Below are 21,387 nucleotides of genomic sequence, written 5' to 3'. Positions count from 1 at the left end.
TTAATTTAGCCTCTTTTATGCCAGAAAAAACACGTTTTCTTAAACTGCGAACCCCCTGGAGACAGTTTTATTAACATTTAGAAAAACAGCTTGTAAGCCTCTCTTGAGCCTATGGGATGGAGTGGGATATAATCACATTAATTCCCAGGTATTCCTGTAGATTTATGTTACTGTAATAGAAATGTAAAAGTAAGCATGCAGTAACAGAAACAAGCTTTTTAACATGCCTGCTTCCCACTCACATAAATAGCCCATGAAATGGTCAAAACTGCTCAGAGTGCAGATGGGCTAAATAATTTATCGTGTACAATAACTCCTTGCTTATATACAAGACTAGGATGTCAGTGTGCATTCGGGTGGCTTAATATTTTGACTATGTTTTCAGGCCTTGAGAAAATAATGTGAATGATTCTTATTCCTTTGGTATGGTCCCCTAAATGGGTAATTCACCTACAGTGGTGGAGCCTCTGACCATTGAGGGTCTGAAGAATCGCAGCTCAGCGGGGTCTTGCCTCTAGGGTACATGGTCTGTAGAGGAATCTGTGAACCATCCACAAGGTGGTACATGAATGCCAGAAATAAAATAGAAAAACCAAGATAGTGGTTTGATTTGCCTAATAAGCAACCATGGGGCAAAACCAGTCAAGGATTTGGCCTCATTTTGTTCTTCTGGCTGTTCTTCTGGCACACACAGCCTTATAGCTTTTTTGCTTCCTGCCCTTCTTCATCCACAGCTGTGCAGGTGCTGAAGAAATCTATCAGAGGCTCCTACACCCAGGCTGAGGCTGTTGCTTGTTTTGCTTTCTCAATCATGAACTGTATCATCACCAGCTTCACATCCTGAAAACTGAAAAACAAGCTATTTTAATCTTTGTGGATGCGGAAAAGGCCTTCGATAATATATCATGGAACTTTATGTTAAAAAACCTAGAGTATATGGAAGTGGGTAAGGAATTTTATAATGGGATAAAGGCAATATATACAGAACAGAAAGCGAAGCTAATAGTAAACAACTATACCACAGAAGATATTAAAATAACCAAAGGTACAAGGCAAGGATGCCCACTGTCGCCAATATTATCCTTTATGGTGCTGGAAGTTTTGCTAAAATCAGTAAGAAAAAATGAAGATATAAAAGGGGTGTCCATAGGGGAAAATGAATACAAAGTTAAAGCATTCACGGATGACTTGGTATTGACAGTAGAAGAACCAGTGGAAAGTATTTAAAGAATCTTAGAATAGAACAATTTGGTCGAGTTGCAGGATTTTATCTCAACAAAAAAAAGACAAAAATCATGGCTAAAAACATGAATCAAGAACTAATTGAGGAAATACAACAAAGGACAGAGATAGAAGTGGTGAACAAAGTGAAGTATTTAGGAATATGGTTAACCCCCCAAGAACATTGATTTGTTTCAAAACAATTACTTACCTATGTGGAATCAGATAAAAAGGGATTTGGAGGTGTGGGGAAGACTGAAATTGTCCTTTTGGGGGAGAATATCCACGATAAAAATGAGTGTGCTACCAAAGATGTTATTCCTTTTCCAATCATTGCCGATAATTAAGGGGGCATCAATTTTTAAAGAATGGCAAAAAATAATTTCAAGATATATCTGGCAGGGTAAGAAGCCAAGGATTCAGTTTAAGTTATTAACAGATGCAAAAGAGAGAGGTGGCTTTGCCCTGCCAGATTTGAAATTACCGTATTTTTTGCACCATAACACTCACTTTTTTCCTCCTAGAAAGTAAGGGGAAATGTCTGTGCGTGTTATGGAGGAAATGCCTACGGGTGGCATGCCTACGGATTTCCCTCCTCTAAAAACTACGTGCGTGTTATGGTCGGGTCCGTGTTATAGAGCGAAAAATACGGTATATTATGAAGCATCATGCCTCTGTTGGAGAGCTGTTAGATTTAGAAGGATTTGACAACAGATTTGGTTGGCATGCTTACCTATGGTATGAGAAGAAGAAAAATCACAAAGGTTTTGAAAACCACATCTTCTGAAGATCACTGATAGAGGTGTGGGAGAGGTATAAAAACTTGTTGGAACCTAGACTCCCCCATTGGATTTCACCATTAGAAGTGATGAGTGTGAAAAAAAAGTAACATGAGGGGGAGGTGGATAACATATGGAGAATTGGTAACAAGAGAGGGGGGGAAATGGAAAATGAAAACTTATGAAGAGGTGAAAGAATTTGTTTACGACTGGTTACACTACTTTCAGATTAATGAAATGTTTAAAAAAGATTGTAAAATGTGTGGGTATGAAGGTAAAGAATCAAAATTCCAAGTGGAGGTATTGAATAATGAATATAAAAACCTGTCTAAAATGTATAAAGTGTTGCTGGAGTGGCATACAAAAGATGAAGAGGTAAAAGTAGTAATGATACACTGGGCAAGAGACTTTGGTTACAATATACAGTATGATGATTGGATGAAATTATGGAATGAAAGGCTAAAATTTACGGCATGTACTGCGTTGAAAGAAAATGTAATGAAAATGTTTTACAGATGGTATATAACGCCAGTTAAACTGGCCAAAATGTACAAAACATGCAATAAGTGTTGGAAATGTAAGGAAAAAGAAGGCACTTTCTATCATATGTGGTGGGAGTGTAAAAAGGTGAAAGACTTCTGGGAAATGATATACAATGAATTGAAAAAGATGTTGAAATATACGTTCATTAAAAAACCAGAAGCCTTTCTATTAGGAATGGTAGGAAACGAAATCAATAAGAGAGACTGTAAACTGTTTCAATATGCAGTGACTGCCGCCAAGGATACTTCTGGCCCAAAGATGGAAACAGGAAGAAATTCCAACAGTGGAAGAATGGAGAAGGAAATTGACCGAATACAGTGGTGCCCCGCAAGACGAATGCCTCGCAATACAAAAAACTCGCTAGACGAAAGGTTTTTCCGTTCACGATTTGCCTCGCAAGACGAATTTCCCCTATGGGCTTGCTTCGCAAGACAAAAACGTCTCGCGACTTTTTTTCTTTGACTAAAAACAAAGACATGTTTTGTTTATAAAGTTAATTTATTTTCCCTTAAATTTTTGAACTGCTCTTTATAGTATGTGTGACTTTAAAGAGCAGTTAATAAACTGTTGTTGTACCAAATTTGGCTTTGTTTGGACTTTTTTTGACCATAGGAACGCATTAATTGATTTTCAATGCATTCCTATGGGATTTCGTGCTTCGCAAGACGAAAAATTCGCTAGACGACAAAAATTGCGGAACGAATTAATTTCGTCTTGCGGGGCACCACTGTATGCAGAATTGGACAAATTGACTGGAAAGATTCGATACCAGAAAGACCAAAGGTTTATTGAGGAATGGGGAAAATTTACAGAATATCTGAAAAATATATGTGATGCACAGACAACGCTTGTTGGTTTTGAAGAGACTCTGTGAAATAGTAAGAAATACTGCAAAAAAGAGAGTAAGAGGAAAAGGAGTGGGGAAAGGCAATATCATGTTTAGAAATGCGTTAATAAATAGAAATTTCTCGAAAGATTGACAGAGAAACTGAGGGAAGTCAAAAATTGAAGCATGAGTGTAAAATAATTTGTTAGCTGTATAAAACTTGTTTGGAAAATGAATAAAAATTATTTAAAAAAGAAAAGTTCTTCATCCATTATTGAGGATTTTTTTCCAGTTCTTGGCTCTTGCTGTTGCTGTAAGCCTCCTGGACAGGCAAAACATATTCCTTCTCTGCTACTGTAGGTTTTTTAAAAGGATGCTGGAAATGGTAGCTCTGTGAGGCGGAAGCTGCAGTTTCCAGGATTCTTTAGGGGAAGTCATCCGCTTTAAATGCACATGGATGATGCTTTGAATGTATCCAGTGGATCTATCTGCCTTTCTGAATTGTTTATTTTTAGAGCAGGGCACCAAAACCTACACAGCCTGATCTGCTTTGGGTTGCCACCCAACTCTGCAGATAATGGGCCTTTTCTGCAACGGCTCCCCGTTTGTGGAATGCACTCTCCAGGGAGGTTCAGCTTGCACAGTTTATGCACGTTCCTCTTTAACCAGGCCTTTGGCTGGTTGACATTCAGTGCCCTTTTAATATGTGCTGGGGGGGAATATCAGGTCATTATTGTTTTTATTATGTATTTTGTGCTTGTATATTGTGATTTTATGTTATAACTACCCTGAGACCTGTGGCTGTAGGACACCATACAAATAAATACAATACAAAACTCTGTTCTACTAAAGTCAAACACTCTTTCATCAAAGGAAATGGCAACATACTACCTCATATCTGCTCTTCTTTGTAAGAAATCAGAGCAAGATTAGGCAGGTATACAATTACTGTTGCCCTTCTCTCAGTCATAAAGGCCACTGAGCTTTGGAACTAGGACATCTTGAGAAGACCCTTTCCCTGTAAGAGTCTGCCTGCCTATTAATAACTCCGACAGAAGCGCTCTTGTGTGTCCCAGCAACCCCTGAATCACAACGGAGGAGAAGGCCTTTCCAATAGCTGTGTCCAGTTGAATGGCCTTGTAAAGACCTTCCTCGGTTGGGAGCTGGGCTGTATGGATCCCAACTACATTCTGCTTGGAGCACTCAGAGGTCTTCTAATGTTGGATGCAGCTATTTTTCTACTTTTAAGTTTTTTGGGGGGTGCCTTTTGATGACTGCTTTAACATCTGCAACTTTTTAATTCTTACAGGTTTTCTTTTTTGTTCTTATTTGATTGTTTTACTTGATTCTTGTCAGCTGCCTTGAAATCATTTCAAAGTAAAGCGGGGTGAAAATGGTTTTTTGTTAATCAATATATCACTATTAAAAGATTTACAAAAAGCAGAGAAAAAGCTGCAGTTTGGGGAATTAAGACTCTGGCTCCTGTGTTGCATGGTGCCAACCGTGACAATGGCTCAGGACCGCAATACCTCAAGGGCTGCCTCTCCCCATATGCACCAGCCCCACCCTGTGGTGGTCAGCGGAGGCCCTTCTGGGTGTGCCTGGAGGGTGGCCACATGAGAATGGGCCTTTTCTGTGGTGGCTCCCTGCTGGTGGAATGCTCTCCCCAGGGAGACTCACTTGCTGCCTTCACTATATATCTTTAGGGTTGCCATACGTCCAGTTTTTCCTGGACATGTCCTCTTTTTTAAAGGTCAAAATCAGTGCTTTTTCTGGGGGGGGCGCAGGGGTACACATACCCCTAAACATTTTGTGAATCTAGGTTTGGCCTCATTGAGGGGCAGTATTTCAATACCAGTAGAGAAATGTGAGGACCCCTAAACATTTTAAAGGAAAAAAGCACTGGGCAAAATGTCTATCCAGGTGGATTTTAAAAATTTCGCAACATGTCCGGGGTTTTGTGCTCCTCTCCTTCGTGCTCCTGCCTTCCCCGGAAGGCCAGCTCCGGCACCGCGGGCTCCTTCTGCAGCCCTTCCCGCAGCGAGCCCCACGCCGGGCAGGAGGGCCGGGGCCGGATCGCGGAGGCGGCGGCGCGCCGGGAAGCTCATCCCGCGCCAGCGGAGAAGCCCGAGCACGACCTGCCGGTCCCGGGGGGCCACGGCGCCCAGGCCGGCAGTGGGTCATGCCCGCACGCCCAGGCTGCGGCGCCCCTTCGCCCACCACCTCCCCGAGGCGAGGCCGGGAAGAAGGGGCCTGCGGGGCGGGGTCTCCCTTGCTGCCCCCTCGCCAGGCGGCTGGAAGAGGGAGACGCCTTTGGAAAAGTCTGTCTGGGGCTTTTGGCGAGCGGGGTGTATTGGATCCGAATAATCAGAGATCTAAGCCTATTTTCCACCCCCTCTTGCCCAGCTCCTTCCTTCTTCCCCGCCTTGGTTCGGTGGGACAGCGGGGCCTTCAGAGACCTGTCCTGTCTCTCTCTCGGGCAGCCTCTTTTTTTGCTCTTCCGATTATGGCCCAGCAAAACCATCCCTCTCGAGCCAGGCCTTGGGGCCTGAATTCTCTTTGGCCTTCAGAAGGGGGTGGGATGTTTTTCATGCATTTCTCTCCTGGCCACTCTGCTCCCCCCCCCCCTTGGTTTTAAAGTACTGTATCTATGTGGGGTTTTGCTTGGTTGGTTGGAAGTCACTTTGGGGTGCCTTGGGGCAGATAAAGTGACTAACATTTTTAAAAAATATAACGAAGAATGATCCTTCTAACCTAGATAGGGCTACGTTTCAGAGTGCTCTGAAGAGCAGTTCCCCTGTTGCGTAGCCCAGCCATAAGTGGCTCACCTGCTCAGAAAGCGGCATGCAAAGCCGCCCTTTCAGCCTTGCTCCTTGATGATGGGGTGGATAAACCGAATGCATTGCAGCAAGGCAATTGTCTTTATTATTTGCACGTTGATAAAGCCGAGAGAAGCTGGGCTTTGCCATTCTCAGCTGTGCTGCCACCTGAGTGTTGCCCGGCCTGTGTGGCCTCCTGAGACTTCCCATCTGCTATGTAGGCAGCTTCCCTGGTAACCGGGCTCCAGCTGCCTCCCTGAAATTGACTGAGATTTGAAATGGCTCCGCTGGGGGCAACTTGCTAGAACTTAGAAAATAAGCCTCTTTTTAGAAAGCAGAGCGTCTAGCTTCTGTAGTTGTATAAATGGGCTCAAAAACTGACACATTTTCTAAAAGGGCTTGTGGCTCATACATTTTCTCCAAGAGGACAAATAGCGAGTCCAGGAGATGATTCAACCTTTCCATGGCCCTGATCCAAATTACCCCACCCCCACAGCCGCTTTTAGAAGAAACTTGCTCCATGCCCTATTAAACAACCCAACAGTAAAATCAGCAGCAACTACACCCCTGATAACTTTCGAAAACCTCCTCCCAACAACAAAGGGAAACAGTAAAGGGACGGTATCCGCAATATACAAAATACTACTCCAAAATCCCACAAACCCCCTAGACGCAATCAAAAAACAATGGGAGAAAGACATAGGCTATGAGATTAACCCCACTCAATGGACCAGAATGTGGTCTAAACCCCCCTTTAAATCCATATCAACGAAAAGAAAAGAACTCACACTGAAACTCACCTACAGGTGGTACCTAACACCAAGGAAACTAGCGCTAATACACCCAGAAACCTCACCAAAATGCTGGAGAGGGTGCACCTCCACAGGCACATACCTCCACATGTGGTGGGAGTGTCCCAAAAGCCAACTATTCTGGACAACAGCCATACAAGAAATATGTAAAATAGCCAAGCAAGTAATAGACATCACCCCAGAATTGGCCCTACTAAACATGACAACAATGCCCATTTACACCACAAAGAACTCATAACCCACCTACTTTCAGCAGCCAGAAACACCATAGCCAGACACTGGAGAGACCTGTCAGGAGTAAGCATGGACCAATGGTACCAAATAGTATGAGAAACAGCCCTACTAGAAAAATTAACCAATAAACTGAAACTGACATGGGGACAAACAGAAAAAGATGCTCCCCTTTATCACGTACACAGCCCAACAAGACAATGACAATAATCCACCAACAGCATACAAATCAATATGGCTAACCTGATCCAAAACAGCCACCCACCTCACTCACACACAAAAACAAAGATCACCACAGCCAACCACGAACAAACAACCACACCCTAGGCCAACCCCAACCTCTCTCACCACCAAAGGAACACAAGTGAACAACACAAGCAACGCTGACACCAAACCCCACATACATTAAGCATAATAGAAACATCGCCACCTGACCCCACCCCCACCCATCTTCCCCCCCTCCACCCCTTTTTTTCTCCCCCTAATGTCTCAACAAATGAAATGTATTTGTGAAAATGTTACATGGAAAAAGTATGAGAGACATTACACATACTTCTGTAAAACAAGAAAATCTTTAACAAAACAAACAAAACCTGCATCAGAAAAATAGAAACTTGCTCCATGTACCATGTTGTTTGGCCCATATACTCTTGTTGTCACTTGTTCTCACCCATTTAGTACCAGTGTGAACATAAAAGTTGGCTGTTCTTCCCAAGCTGCATCTGCCCTGAGGATGTCTTGAGCATATACCTTCCTTCAATATTATTATTGCATGAGATCTGCTGGATCTGACCCATCCCAGCATGCACAATGCAGGCGTCCCATAGAGACGAGGATACATTGTATGAAAATCCAGAAAGGGGGAGAGGGAAGGTGTTATGTACTGAGTTGACTAGGATTCAGAATGCAGCAGTCTGATTGGTCCTAGAACAATGCAGCAGTATGATTGGTCTGCAGGAGCCACCCAATCCAGCTCCAGATGGAAGTGAATCCACAATCTGATTGGCCTACAGGAGAATTCCGTAATTAGCCAATCACGTGCAGCCCATTGTGTAAATAATGTATATAAAGCAGATACTGTGAGGGGGCTTTCATTCATTCCTCCTCACCACTATGAGCTGAATAAAGAGCATGAAATCACTTTGCGACTCTGAGTATATTTCAGAAGTCAAGGGGGATTTTACATTTATTTATTTTTAAATTCTGTTTGTATATTGTAAAATTGAAAATGCAAAAATAATTTCTTTAAAGAAGACTGATCCTCGTATGCACACTGCCTGGTTCTGCTTACAAAGCAAGTCTTTGTTATACAGAGAGCAGGCAGGTCCATAGAGATAGGAAAAAGTAAAGAGTGGTACTTGCACACACTCTTAAGATTCTGTTTGCAAAAACCCAGACATTTGGGAGGTTTTTTAAAAACAATTCCACCCGGATAGTGATTTCGCCCTTGGAATCCCGGACATGTCTGGGGAAAACTGGACAGATGGTAACCCTAATAGAGGTACAGATAAGGTCGGTTTATATTAGAATTCACATAGATGAAATTTGTCAAGCATCCTTTCCCCTCCATCCCCAGCTCTGCATTAGTGTTCTCATGGATACCTAGTTGCCCTGTAACACTAAGTTGTACCTTTAGAGTGCTCTATATGTTCATTAATCCTTACTTCCTGCTTTCAGCATCATGCACTACAATTTTATGTTAATTTCAGCATGCAGTCCACTTTGCCATTCCATTCTGCCATTCCATTCTTTCCCCATCTCCATTAGTCAATGAAAATGTTAGTGTGAAAGTGCCTTGTGCCTAAAAATCCCACACTAAAAAGACACAAATTCCCCACCAGGTGATGTACCCGGCTTGTTCTGTTCTAAAATGTTAGCCTATTCCAAATGCCCCACATTTAGATCATTAGATGCAAAAGTTCCACATCCAAACTTCAACATGAACAATAAAACTGAAGTTGTACTCTTGTACCAGTTATAAAAAGCCAAAATCATCACCTATCAGCTGCCTGGGAGAGAAGGAAATATGGTGGGCCTCATTCTGCTTCTTTTCCCATCAGAAACCCTGTTTGGAAACCCCAATTTCTTCTTCTCCTGGGTGAGTTTGCAGAGTACGTACCTAGCCTCTGAGTGCTCTTTCTATGCTGCACCAGTTTTCTCCTCTGGAAAAGGAAGAACAAGTGGTTCCTTGGTTTACAAGGAAAGCTTTGAAAACAAGCAATTAAATCCACAATCCGTTACTGTTTCCTACACTACTTTGATAAAGAAAGGTGTTGTACAGCTCCAGTTTCATTACCAAATTTTTAACATATTTTGAGTCAATGGGAATTGGGATGGAAAACGTTTTTAAACGTTACTAATGCCCTTCTTTTTTACATTTTGGATTAACAGAAGCTCTGTGCACTTTTTTCATTACTCAATCTCATTTCCTGCGAGATCTGACTGACATATTACAGCAGGATTTAAACATAATCCACAGACAAAGCTCTTTGTCTTTACTGACACAAGAATGTATTTAGGAAACAATTCAGCAAGAATATAACTCCCATGAATTCAGCACAGTTTCTTAAGGTCAAGATTAAGCTTTCAACAATAATGGCACAGGTAGTAAGGAATTCTTTACCATGAGCTGTAGTGTTAGAAAACATATTAGATTTCTCTAATGCTTTGGGACCTATGTAAAATTATAACTGTGATAGAAACAATGAAATTTTGTGCTCCTGCAGCAGCCTCATTGAAATCAAGGTGTCACTGGCAGCTGAGGTTCAGGGCAAGTTCCAGAACTAGTGGGAGAGTGGACTCCTCTATCTGATGGCAGATGGCAGTAGAAGCAGCAGCAGCAGTAACACAGTCTATGCTAGATGGTTGTGAGCCACCCACACTCAAAATTACCCACAATGCCCATGACAGAGCATCACTCTAGTGCACTGGCATTGTGGGTAATTAGAATTGTTTAGTTGTTGAGTTGTGTCTGACTCTTCGTGACCCCGTGGACCAGAGCACGCCAGGCACTCCTGTCTTCCACTGCCTCCCGCAGCTTGGTGAAACTTGCTAGTGCACTGGCATTCTGGGTAATTATAATAGTGGGCCGCTATTTGATCCGGATGTCTAGCACAAAGATCCCAAGAAGAGCAGCAGTGACACGTCCACTTTTCTCCCTGGCAGCTGCCCAGAGATGCCAGGTTCTGATGCTGACTCTGCTTTCTGTGCCATATCAGGGTCTGCTGGCACAGAGTGATGTCTTCACTGGTATCTCCCCATCTGATGCTATTTCTGATTCTCTGTTCACTCTACTAGAAGCAAAATGGCACCAAGGCAAGATGAGGTTGTGCATGCAACAAAGGACTAAAGTGTCACTTTTTAGTTTTTACCCTTGTAACTTTCACAGCAGCTTGACACAGGTGGAGCTCTTACTATCACTTATGCAGGTGGAATTATTATTGTCACACTCCCCGCTCCATCTCTGAGTCCCAGGCAAACCGAACCCATGGGCAGTGGAGACTTTGGTGTTTTGTGATATATGGTTTATTTACACATACAGTGGTACCTCGGGTTACAGACGCTTCAGGTTACAGACTCCGCTAACCCAGAAATAGTACCTCGGGTTAAGAACTTTGCTTCAGGATGAGAATACAAATTGTACAGTGGCGGCGCGGCGGCAGCGGGAGGCCCCATTAGCTAAAGTGGTGCTTCAGGTTAAGAACAGTTTCAGGTTAAGAACGGAACTCCAGAACGAATTAAGTTCTTAATCCGAGGTACTACTGTACAGGGGCATCTTGCCCATAGAGGCAAGTGGCACAGGGCACCAGGGTGCCATTCTGGAGGGCGCCATGGAAGAGGCAGAGGCTGGGCATGGTACCTCCCGGCATCAGCTCACCGCCCTCACCCACCACGCTGAAGCAGCGTCGTGCCCGGAGCCTCCGCCTCTTCCCTGCTGGAGGAGCTGCCCTCTAGCCGCTGCCCGCCTCCTTCAGCCCCACAAAGCTGCCGGCAGCGCTGTAAAAAGGAAATGGGGGGTCCCCCGCCAGAGGGATCTTTGCATCACAGCACTGGATATACTTAGGACGGCCCTGCCACTGTATATGCATCCTAAACCTCCGCTGCCTTGTGGCTACACACATTCATAAGAAAAGCTAAACAAGTAAACCCTAAGGAGAAGTCTATACCTGCTGCCTTGTGGGACATCTTTGGGAGAAGAAAAGGCTCAGGAGTAAAGTGACACAAATCTGGAGAGGCGTCGTTAAGACGGCTGGGTAGCATCCAGCAACTCCTCCAGCCCAGCCGGTGCCAAATGTATTGCTCTGTTTCCCTTTGGACCACATCAGCAAGGCCAAGAGGGGGTCTTGTGGTTTGGGCAGCCCAGGCTTGTACCCTGGGGAGGTCAATTCAGTGCTGCTAACACAGCATAAACAACGAAGGAGAAAGTAGTTTCAGTACAACCTGAGCCTAAGATGGAGGAGCTCACAGCCTTAAGACCACAAAAGGTCTCACTTTTTCCATAGTCCCAGCCTTGGATTCTAGCAGGTAATCAAGCAAATCTCTCAGCTTCTGCCTGCTGCCAGCCCAGCTCTCACACAACAGCCCTAGCTTTTGTCTTCGAACTGCCAGCCAGGTGAGGGGCAAAGGCCTCTGGCACAGAGCCATTCTCTGACAAAGAAACTGGCCTGACTAGTTCAACAATGGAATCCTCCGTTGGATTTCAACCCTTGCTGGATCCAGGACCCTGGAAGTAAAAGGGACTCCGGTATCATGCCAGCTAACACTCCCTCACCCCACTCACAACATGGTTATCTCTTGGAGAATGTTCCCCTGGTAAAATTTTTGTGTGCCATTCACCAGGGCAGAGAAATAGACCCAGTGAAGAGGTGGCAACCCTGAACACTTTCCAAACAGGTTATTCCCTGGAAAGGGCCATTGCTAAGTGGAAGAGCATCGGATTTACACACAGATGGTCCCGGGTTCAATCCCCAATGCATCTCCAGGTCAGACTGGGGATTTCCCTGCCTGAAACCCTGCCAGTCAGTGGGGACAATGCTGAGCTAGATGGTGCAAGGGTCGAGCCCCAGTATAAGGAAGCTTACTATGTTCCCTCCATCTCACTTCCCTCCACAGGAAATTAGATGCTGGGTGGGGAAATTTCCACTACTACTACTGCTGCTGCTGCTTCTGCTAATTTTATTCAGGTCTTACTCCTGTAACTCTAAGATCAGCCTGACTTGCAAAAATTAGCAGCATAGCGATGTGGTGAAAAAGAGAATCCTCAGCCAATTTTCTGATTGTTATTAAAGGCAAAGGAGCAGGTCCAGCAGAAAAGACGACAACCCCACCAATTCTTTTGCAGATCAGGATTTGCTGGTCTTTCATCTATTTCTCTGTGCCACCACCTCCCAGTACGGTAATTGCTGCTGCTCAGCTTCTTCACATGCATCAGACTGAACCACAGCTTTTCTCTTTTCTCCATATCAGCTTGCTCAGGCTATAATAAGGCAGTCTGAGGCTGGGACCTTCCCTCTTATGAGACATGGTCTCTGTTGAGACAAAACCTAGTTTCACAGCAGTGGATTTCTTCAGCTGCTGTGCAGTATTGTATGCTTGCATTCAGTAAGATGTCTGGTGTCACTCTAGGTTTCCCCCAGTGCCATCCCCATTCTAGCCTCTTCCTTTCCATTAACAGTTGGGTACTTCTTCTTTTCCTGATGCAGTAGCTTCTTGTTCCCATAGTTGCATTTACAGTGGTACCTCAGTTTGAGAACAGTCCAGTTTAAGAACAATTCAGTTTACAAACTCCACAAAACCGGAAATAGTGTCCTGGTTTGAGAAATTTACCTCAGTCTAAGAACGGAATCCAAATGGTGGAAGGGCACCAACAGTGGGAGGCTTCGTTAGGGAAAGTGCACCTTGGTTTAAGAACGGTTTTGGTTTAAGAACGGACCTTTGAAACGGATTAAGTTCGTAACCCGAGGTTCCACTGTACTGCTATTTTCTCCACATCCATCTCTCAGCAGAAAGAGCCATTCCCTGACTGCAGTTATGCTTGTAGGTGGCTACTGCAGAATGGAAGGTAATGAGATGAACAATGAATTTGGGGTAATGAGAAGGTAATGAGATGAACAATGAATTCTGTTTAAAAGTTAATGCTCACAACAAAATCATGAGGGCCTAAATAATAAATCCAAAGCAAGCCTTATACATCTCCCTTATTTGAGAAATGGCTGCTTAGCTTTAGCTTTTGTTTACAGGCCTTAACTATAGGAAGGTCATTTTCAGCCACTGTATCTAAGAAACACTAGGCTGAAAGCCAAGGTCATCTTGTTACTGTACTAGTTATTTAAACACAAAAGGATTAAATTACACAAGAAATGTCTAGCACCCAATGTTTCTTGTTTGCCTGACAGCATATGCCTGTGGACATGCCGTAAGGTCGCCAGGTTCAGTCAACGTTTACAAAATGGGTAGCCAGCACAGTGCACTCCAAATATTCTTGAAGTACAACCCCACAATCCCTGACCATTGGCTAAACTGGCTGAGGCTGATGGGAGCTTGGAGTCCAACTCTTGGCAGCCACTGCCCCCAAATAATGCTCTCAAGGTGATCACAGCCCCATGTACATATTGTGCTCCCGGCTTGATTCTGAGATGAATGAGAAAGAAATCCAGAGTGGAAAGGAAGCTGACACTCTTCCATTTAGAAAACTCTTAAGTACTTGTGCAAGACCAGGAGACCTCAGGACTTACTCTCTCTCCTGCTTGTGGAACCTTTCTTCAGAGTTTCTTCCTGTCATCCTGTTTGTACTGGACCTCTTGCTCATTTTTTGTTTGTTTTTGCTCCTTTTAACAAATTGCTTCTGACTGGCATACTCTTTTGGATTTGACCCCTGGACAGCCCTGGCATCTTCCTTAGTCTTGACCATATGATTGCATCCAAACCAGTCTCATATAGATTCAGACCACGAGTCCCCTGAGCCCAACTCCAGTTCTGCACCTTGCCAAAAATTCTTTAGCGGCCTTAAAGGAAGAGGCTTCCAACTAGAGTTTGAAGCTGGGCCCTTAGCCTACACTCAGCCACTGGGCATTGCTCTTCATCAGTTGCATCATGGAGAGCAGTGTCAAGAGAGCTGGACAACTACCCAATGAGGGCAGGCTGCAGCATTTGCGGATTTTGGGTTAGGAAAAAATGTGATAAAGAGATAACATGATAGAAGTTTATGAGATGATGCAAGGCATGGAGACAGTGGACAGAGACAAGTTTTTCTCCCTCTGTCACAACACTAGAACTTGTGGATACTCAATGAAGCTGAATGTTGGAAGATTCAGGATTAATAAAAGAAAGCACTTCATCACGCAGCACATAGTTTAAATTATGGCCTTCGCTCTCACAGGAGGCAGTGATGGCCACCAGCTGGAATGGCAGCGTGGTTGGAATGTTGGACTAAGATCTGGGAGACCAAGGTTCAAATCCTCACTTGGTCCTGACTCTGGGCCAGTCACTGCCTCTCAGCCTAAACTACCTCACACGGTTGTTGTGGCGATTGCGTTGTTACAGGAATTTATGTAAAGGTGTGTGGGGGGGTAGCCCCTCCAGCAGAAATCATACACACACACCCCGACTACCAAACTCAACACAATCACTCCTGCAAATGTCCCCACAAAACACTTCATCACAGTTTTTTCCTATCTCTATTCAAAGGGCCTCTGATGCACATTACCACCTGCAACAGTTCACTGATATGTACAGTGGTGCCACAGGTTAAATACTTAATTGGTTCCGGAAGTCCGTTCTTAACCTGAAGCGTTCTGAACCTGAAGCGCACTTTCCCATTGAAAGTAATGGAAAAGTGGATTGATCCGTTCCAGATGAGAAACACCCCCTAAAACAGCAATTTAACATGAATTTTACTGTCTAACGAGACCATTGATCCATACAATGAAGGCAATAATCAATGTACTGTACAATAAAATAAATAAGACAGTATTGTAGATGAAAAAAATAACTTTACTTTTTTTCTTAGATGTACTGATGATTGGGGGGGGGCTTTTATCCATTTCTGCAGTCACACAGTCAACCAATAGCTGAACCCCAAACCCCACACTACCCCCAAAACAATGGCAGAAGGCAGAGTCCCCCAGAAGTCCCCCAAACGAAGGAGCAAAGCAGAGACAAAGGCACAGGGCAGACTCACATAAACAAATCCCCAAATCCCTCGCAGAATCCCAAAATTTTACACTCTCCCCCTCCCACAGGTTAGGTGGGCTTACCTGGCTAGGTGCCCCCCATCTTGCTACGGCGGGGGGTGGGGCAAGGGCTGGTTAAGGGCTTTTCAGTCCAGGCTCACCTTTGTTTTCTTAACAGCTTCACTGCTCTTGGTCTTCGTTAGGGAAGTGTTCCTTACCTAACTTTGGGGCTGGGGTGCGACCTGCTGGGCATCCTGCGGATGTCGGGGCCTGGCTCCAGGCAGTGGCGAAGGTCTCGGACCGGAGGCCGATCACGGAGCCTCCATAAGCCCCTTGGGTGTCCAGGCTTGGCCCCAGGCAGCGGAGAGGCCTCCGAGAGCTCGGACAACTTACTTCCAGGTTAAAATCATTCATCACCCAAAAAAAGTAACTTGAAGCGTTTGTAACCCGAGGTACCACTGTACTGGCTCACTGGGAAAGCTTTAGAAAGTCATATAAAATCGCTCCAGTATGGATTTCCACCAACTTTGTTCTGTTCAGGAAAGGAATGGCTACGAAGGGGGGAGTCTGGGATGTGGGAAGCCATAATCCATGAAACCTGGGATCACGTACACAGCAGCCTCCTGCACAAGAGATAATCACTGGCATCCTGGCAGATGGGTGCCAGACAGGCAGTCATCCCATGGACAATGGCAAACCATCCAGGAATGGATTGGGTCCTCAGTCAGGACAAAGGGGCGTGATTACCTGACTGGGAAAACCAGGGAAATGTAAATATTCCTGTTGTATCACTTGATGGGTGTGGGCTGGTGGGCAAGGGAGGTTGGGGGGAAACCTGACAAACTGGTTTCTACCAGAAAACTCCTCCCTGTTTGTGACATATGTATGATGCTTCACCTGAGGTGTTCATGGGAAAAAGGGAAAGCTTATAAAAGAGGGAGCCGCCCTTTGTGCTGGGCTTCTTCCTGCTTCTCCCATGCGATGGGTGGAAGTTCTGTTGCAACCGTCTTTTGAATAAAGATCAGGCCTACTGGCTGCTGCTTTGCTCCTATTTTCTTGACTGGTGTCTTTGTTTGGCAATCCAAGGGAGCCCAGGAACTTTCATTTTACAGCACAGATGAGGAAGAGGAGAACTTTGAGTTCCTTAGAGAAAAAGGTGGGATATAAATGTAATAAAATAAATAAACAAACTTAGATGGATTTGAAAGAGGATTAGACAGATTCATGAAGGACAAGGCTATCAATGGCTACTAGCCATGTTAGCTATATTCTTCCTCTGTGATCAGAGGCATATTCTGAATACCAGTTGCTAGAAACCACAGAAGGGGAGCGTGTTCTTCTGCTCATGCGCCACTTGCTGGTTTCCCACAGGCAACTGGTTGGCCACTATAAGAATATTATGCCAGGCTGGATGAGCCATTGACCTGACACATCAGGCCCTTCTTCTGTTCTGCAACTATAACACTTTATTTTATTTTTTAATAAATTTTATTTTTCCGTTTTCAGTTTAATAATAATCACATGTAGATCAGTACACACTCAATTTGACTTCCCCCCTTCTCTTCTGTAGTTTCGTATAAGATCATTTCCAAAACGGCATCTCTTTACATTTTACACCTTTTACTTAGTTACTCTCTAGTTTACTTTTAAATCAACCTTTTAACTGCTTGTTTTTAGATTAATCCTGCTAATGTGTTTAGTTGTTTGCAATAGTTTTTAAGACAGTCCACAATTTCCCCCCATTCTTTGTTACAAGTTATTTCTTCTTGATTCCTTATTCTTCCCATTAATTTTGCCATTTCTGCAGAGTCCATTCACTTTATCTGCCGTTCTTCCTTGGCTGGGAGTTGGACAGTTCCTTCTCTGCACAAAAGCATTCTGGACTTTAGACAGAAAGCAGCAGGAAGCCTGAAAGCTTTATCCTAAACATGCTAGTTTTCTGTGTGGACAGGAGGTTTGTTAAACAGCAGAGAATTTAAACATGGTGCCTTTGCCTTATCTGCAATGCAGAAGTGGTAAGGTAAAGGTAAAGGGGTAAAGGGACCCCTGACCATTAGGTCCAGTCGTGGCCGACTCTGGGGTTGCGGCACTCATCTCGCTTTATTGGCCGAGGGAGCCAGTGTACAGCTTCCAGGTCATGTGGCCAGCAGGACTAAGCTGCTTCTGGCGAACCAGAGCAGCGCACGGAAACGCCGTTTACCTTCCCGCCAGAGTGGTACCTATTTATCTACTTGCACTTTGATGTGCTTTCAAATTGCTATGTTGGCAGCAGCAGGGACTGAGCAATAGGAGCTCACCCCGTCACAGGGATTTGAACCGCCGACCTTCTGATCGGCAAGTCCTAGACTCTGTGGTTTAACCCACAGTGCCACCCGCATTCCTCCAGAAGTGGTAGAGTTCAATAAAAAGTACACTTTGTGAATTGGCTATTAATGTAGGTTAGTCCTTCTCCCCTTGGAAGAACCCTAGTCCTTCAAGCTGTGCATTTTTTGGCGACGCAGGGATACGCGTACCCCTAAACATTTTGTGAATCTAGCAGGAGAAGAAACTAAAAAAATTAATTTTTTTAGTTTCTTCTCTATCACAGTGAATCGTTAGTTCCGTTGCTACCCGTGATGGCAGCCTCATTTCTTGTCACGGTGTTTCCTGAGTCTCAGACGGAAACGAGGGTTTAATGTGTGAAGCAGTGTGGAATGTGGATGTGTGGTGTTTTACTGATGAAGGTTTGGCCTTATTGAGGGACAGTATTTCAATATGGGTAATGCATGTTCTTTGTACTTTTGTCCATTTACTGTATTTATTTTTCTCGATTTGAACTATAAAATGGTGATTTTCTTGAGTCAAGAAAATCACCATTTTTTAAAGGAAAAAAAGCACTGCCTTCAAGTAAACACTGTACCTGCTAGATTGGTAAAGAAAAGGTGTTTTATATGCATTGTATATGCATTATAACACTGTGGCACCAGAAGGCGCTGTGGAGTTCCGTTTTTGCCAACTTGATTTCTCATGCAAAGTTTACAACGCTTGTTTGATGTGTCTGGATCCAGCCACTGTTTCCAGCCTGGGACCTGAGAAACCTTTGGTTTGTCTGAGCATAATTTTAAATCCAGCTCTGAGCATAATTTTAAATGATTCGTTTACAACATTCAAATCCCAGATGCCCAGTCCCTCAGACGGAGATTTCTTATGAATTCTAATCTGACCGAACTCACTGGATAGGAAATAAATGGCAAGAGTGAGGCAGCAGCACATCCAAACACAGGGTAATTTATCTTATCCTTAGCATAATCCTGCAAGCATATGCTGCCTTTCCTTGTCAGTCGGCTGTGGCTCAATATGTAAGGATGCACTTAAATATGGATGATGTTCAGAATCCAGGGGTTTTGGTGTGTTCAGATGTGGCTGGTCCTTAATTAAGCAGCAGAAGGTACATTATCCTGGTGTTTTAATCAGCTTGGCATCTCTCAGCTTTATCTGCCACAAAAAAGTCTCTATGGCAACCAGAGCATTAGCTAACTCTTGACACAGACTGGTGTCTTAGCTGACATGGGATTTGGGGGGTCGGGGTCGCAGTGGATGCCTCTGGACTTCCACCAGCGATTCACTTATTGAACATAATGTAGGACAAGTCTAAGCATGTTTACTCAGAAGCTAGTCCCACTGACCTCTCTTGGAAATGTAGCAGGATGACAGCCTTAAATGATCAGATTAGGGATGAGCCAAATTACCCAATAAAAGGAACGCGGGTGGCGCCTGTGGGTAAAACCTCAGTGCCTAGGACTTGCCAATCGCATGGTCGGCGGTTCGAATCCCCGCGGCGGGGTGAGCTCCCGTCTTTCGGTCCCAGCTCCTGCCCACCTAGCAGTTTGAAAGCACCCTTAAGTGCAAGTAGATAAATAGGTACCGCTTTATAGCGGGAAGGTAAAAGGCGTTTCCGTGTGCTGCGCTGGTGCCGGCTCACCAGAGCAGCTTCATCACGCTGGCCACGTGACCCAGAAATGTCTCTTAAGTGAGATGGGTGCACAACCCTAGAGTCGGACACGACTGGCCCGTACGGGCAGGGGTACCTTTACCTTTACCTTAAATTACCCAATTAATCTTTCAGGGCAAAAGGGAGGCTTTTAAAAGTGCAAAATGCTCCTTGGAAACTTAGTGTTTCCCATGTCTGCTCCAGCCCTAGTGTTCCATCACTCATGGCTCCTATTCTGGGCCTATCCTATATTTTGCCTTGTTGTGTGATCCTAATCAGTATAACGACATGATGTTGTGTCATTACGGTACATCAGACTGGCTACAAGTTGCCTAAACAAGTAGTGTATTCCAACACACCAGTACAATGTAACCCCACCACAACTACAACCCTCCAAGCGTAAGTTGGATAGAGTGTGTGTATGTATTTAATTTGCTCTAAGTTAGAAAGCTCTAATGAGATTTGGTGGTGGGACTTAGAGACTCAGTTGTGGCTGCACATACATGCATGCAGTTGGGGTTAAAACAAGAAGGAATTTTAGGATGCAGTTGCTTTTCTCACCTTGTGTCAGGATGCTCTCAGCGGCTCCTGGCTGGTTGCCCAGGAAATTATAAAGACAAGGAAAAGTTTCTTACAGTCCTTTTTCATTTCAATCTTTGCACAGAGAGGCTATAGAACCCAGCCTCTTGGATAGTGGCCTTGTCCCGAGTGACTCTCCACCCCCGTCTCTCCCACTTCCTCATTCATCATTCTCATCATCTCCTCTACGGGTGCTGCTATGTGCCCTCTGTCTTTGAGCTCTTTGCTCTCCTACTTTCAAGGCTCTCCGGGTTCTGGGAGATGGAGGGTCTGGAATGCTTTCTAATGACAACGCGTCAGCTGGGTGTTGCTCTGGCTCTCCCATGATTTCCCAACTTTCCCCCACATCTGCCTCTGAGCTACGACCTCCCTCAAACCCCTGCTATAAATCTATACTGTCTTCCTCTTCCTTCACCCTGGAAGGGTCAGGGTGGGGAGGCGGTCTCCACCACTCCTCCTCTGCCCAGACCCTGACAACTTGGTATGACAAGCTTCATCTGTCATAAACTGATGCTGCTGCTGGATACAAAGAGTAATCAATATGATGTGAAATATTTGGAAGGATAGATGTGTGCTTGTTGCAAACACATATGTTGAATGCAGATGGAGGCGCACAACATGAACATTCCAACAGACAAACAAATTCCACTAACTGTGTCTTCGGGGGAAAAGGTAGGGATGAGTGCCTATAGATGTGGGGTGCAGGCTTTCCCACCCAACCTCTCCTTCCTGCCCAGCCTCGCCTTCTTCCCACTCAACACCTTGCCCCCTGAAGCAGCACCCCACAGGATCAGAACCTCCATGCAACAGCTGGTCAGCCGAGGATTCAGTCCTGGGGAGTGCTGGGCAATGCTCTGCGGTGAAGGCATCTGGTTTTTGAATGTATATTGCCTTGGTCATAAAGGTAATTTCTAGCTGTCATGGTCATTGCTATGTGGTCACAGCTAGTAATTATTGCCTCATCTGAGATGTGCATTGTGTGAAGCAGTCTCAAAACACTTGTGCTTTCAGTACTTGAAGTTTGTGTTAGCAGGGCAGGCTAGTTTGGGATCTATGCACACTGGCCTAACTGGTTTGGAGTCTGGACTGTCTACATGGTGAGTTGGGGCTAGGCTTGGGACAGAGCTGGGAATGTTGAGATGCATACAGCTTAGAAGAGAAGCTGAAGTGTATCTCCTGTATGCTACGAGAGCCGCAGGGAAACTGGAGTTTGGAACTCAAGGTGAAAAGGAGTTGAGAAAATAAATAGTCCACATATGCTGCTGATGACGAGGGTTCAGGAATTGGGTTGCTCTGCTAGGGCTTTGGAAGGCTAGCCCTTCTAATCTCACCCTATATTTAGAACAAAATTATCCCGTGATTATAATAGATGAGGCCCGGCTTCTCTTGTGTTCTTCAGAGACACATTTCTTAATTAGATGAAAAATGAGTCTGCA

General features: G+C 44.6%; 1 long non-coding RNA gene across 1 annotated transcript in view; it reads left to right on the top strand.

Moving 5' to 3' along the window:
- Window positions 1-1,702: 1,702 nt before the first annotated feature.
- LOC309516435 overlaps window positions 1,703-21,387 on the top strand; it is a 47,061-nt gene continuing 27,376 nt past the window's right edge. Inside the window, exon 1 of the long non-coding RNA XR_014212918.1 lies at window positions 1,703-1,872. This is a non-coding gene — a long non-coding RNA (uncharacterized lncRNA). The remainder of the gene's footprint in view (window positions 1,873-21,387) is intronic.

The sequence above is a fragment of the Podarcis vaucheri genome (genome assembly GCF_965113315.1).
Source record: "Podarcis vaucheri genome assembly, chromosome: 13".
NCBI classification, from domain to species: domain Eukaryota; kingdom Metazoa; phylum Chordata; class Lepidosauria; order Squamata; family Lacertidae; genus Podarcis; species Podarcis vaucheri.
Note: the sequence above shows the minus strand (reverse complement) of the source record. Positions and strands in the feature narration are given on the sequence as shown.